A 2,989-nucleotide genomic window follows, 5' to 3' on the forward strand; every position below is an offset into this window, starting at 1 on the left:
AATCGATAAATATTATCTTGAATCAATCCACGACCCAGTGTATACGTATCTCAGTATTGATCACAACTCAAACTATATATATGTTGGAATCAACCTCAACCCTGTATAGCTAACTCCAACATTCACATATAGAGTGTCTATGGTTGTTCCGAAATATATATAGATGTGTCGACATGATAGGTCGAAACATTGTATACGTGTCTATGGTATCTCAAGATTACATAATATATAATACAAGTTGATTAAGTTATGGTTGGAATAGATTTGTTACCAATTTTCATGTAGCTAAAATGAGAAAAATTATCCAATCTTGTTTTACCCATAACTTCTTCATTTTAAATCCGTTTTGAGTGAATCAAATTGCTATGGTTTCATATTGAACTCTATTTTATGAATCTAAACAAAAAAAGTATAGGTTTATAGTCGGAAAAATAAGTTACAAGTCGTTTTTGTAAAGGTAGTCATTTCAGTCGAAAGAACGACGTCTAGATGACCATTTTAGAAAACATACTTCCACTTTGAGTTTAACCATAATTTTTGGATATAGTTTCATGTTCATAATAAAAATCATTTTCTCAGAATAACAACTTTTAAATCAAAGTTTATCATAGTTTTTAATTAACTAACCCAAAACAGCCCGCGGTGTTACTACGACGGCGTAAATCCGGTTTTACGGTGTTTTTCGTGTTTCCAGGTTTTAAATCATTAAGTTAGCATATCATATAGATATAGATCATGTGTTTAGTTGATTTTAAAAGTCAAGTTAGAAGGATTAACTTTTGTTTGCGAACAAGTTTAGAATTAACTAAACTATGTTCTAGTGATTACAAGTTTAAACCTTCGAATAAGATAGCTTTATATGTATGAATCGAATGATGTTATGAACATCATTACTACCTTAAGTTCCTTGGATGAACCTACTGGAAAAGAGAAAAATGGATCTAGCTTCAATGGATACTTGGATGGCTCAAAGTTCTTGAAGCAAAATCATGACACGAAAACAAGTTCAAGTAAGATCATCACTTGAAATAAGATTGTTATAGTTATAGAAATTGAACCAAAGTTTGAATATGATTATTACCTTGTATTAGAATGATAACCTACTGTAAGAAATAAAGATTTCTTGAGGTTGGATGATCACCTTACAAGATTGGAAGTGAGCTAGCAAACTTGAAAGTATTCTTGATTTTATGAAACTAGAACTTTTGGAATTTATGAAGAACACTTAGAACTTGAAGATAGAACTTGAGAGAGTTCAATTAGATGAAGAAAATTGAAGAATGAAAGTGTTTGTAGGTGTTTTTGGTCGTTGGTGTATGGATTAGATATAAAGGATATGTAATTTTGTTTTCATGTAAATAAGTCATGAATGATTACTCATATTTTTGTAATCTTATGAGATATTTCATGCTAGTTGCCAAATGATGGTTTCCACATGTGTTAGGTGACTCACATGGGCTGCTAAGAGCTGATCATTGGAGTGTATATACCAATAGTACATACATCTAAAAGCTGTGTATTGTACGAGTACGAATACGGGTGCATACGAGTAGAATTGTTGATGAAACTGAACGAGAATGTAATTGTAAGCATTTTTGTTAAGTAGAAGTATTTTGATAAGTGTATTAAAGTATTTCAAAAGTGTATAAATACATATTAAAACACTACATGTATATACATTTTAACTGAGTCGTTAAGTCATCGTTAGTCGTTACATGTAAGTGTTGTTTTGAAACCTTTAGGTTAACGATCTTGTTAAATGTTGTTAACCCAATGTTTATAATAACAAAAGAGATTTTAAATTATTATATTATCATGATATTATGATGTACGAATATCTCTTAATATGATATATATACATTAAATGTCGTTACAACGATAAACGTTACATATATGTCTCGTTTCAAAATCATTAAGTTAGTAGTCTTGTTTTTACATATGTAGTTCATTGTTAATATAATTAATGATATGTTTACTTATCATAATATCATGTTAACTATATATATAACCATATATATGTCATCATATAGTGTTTTACAAGTTTTAACGTTCGTGAATCACCGGTCAACTTGGGTGGTCAATTGTCTATATGAAACCTATTTCAATTAATCAAGTCTTAACAAGTTTGATTGCTTAACATGTTGGAAACATTTAATCATGTAAACATCAATCTAAATTAATATATATAAACATGGAAAAGTTCGGGTCACTACAGTACCTACCCGTTAAATAAATTTCGTCCCGAAATTTTAAGCTGTTGAAGGTGTTGACGAATCTTCTGGAAATAGATGCGGGTATTTCTTCTTCATCTGATCTTCACGCTCCCAGGTGAACTCGGGTCCTCTACGAGCATTCCATCGAACCTTAACAATTGGTATCTTGTTTTGCTTAAGTCTTTTAACCTCACGATCCATTATTTCGACGGGTTCTTCGATGAATTGAAGTTTTTCGTTGATTTGGATTTCATCTAACGGAATAGTGAGATCTTCTTTAGCAAAACATTTCTTCAAATTTGAGACGTGGAAAGTGTTATGTACAGCCGCGAGTTGTTGAGGTAACTCAAGTCGGTAAGCTACTGGTCCGACACGATCAATAATCTTGAATGGTCCAATATACCTTGGATTTAATTTCCCTCGTTTACCAAATCGAACAACGCCTTTCCAAGGTGCAACTTTAAGCATGACCATCTCTCCAATTTCAAATTCTATATCTTTTCTTTTAATGTCAGCGTAGCTCTTTTGTCGACTTTGGGCGGTTTTCAACCGTTGTTGAATTTGGATGATCTTCTCGGTAGTTTCTTGTATAATCTCCGGACCCGTAATCTGTCTATCCCCCACTTCACTCCAACAAATCGGAGACCTGCACTTTCTACCATAAAGTGCTTCAAACGGCGCCATCTCAATGCTTGAATGGTAACTGTTGTTGTAGGAAAATTCTGCTAACGGTAGATGTCGATCCCAACTGTTTCCGAAATCAATAACACATGCTC

Source organism: Rutidosis leptorrhynchoides, chromosome 6, assembly GCF_046630445.1.
Source record: "Rutidosis leptorrhynchoides isolate AG116_Rl617_1_P2 chromosome 6, CSIRO_AGI_Rlap_v1, whole genome shotgun sequence".
NCBI classification, from domain to species: domain Eukaryota; kingdom Viridiplantae; phylum Streptophyta; class Magnoliopsida; order Asterales; family Asteraceae; genus Rutidosis; species Rutidosis leptorrhynchoides.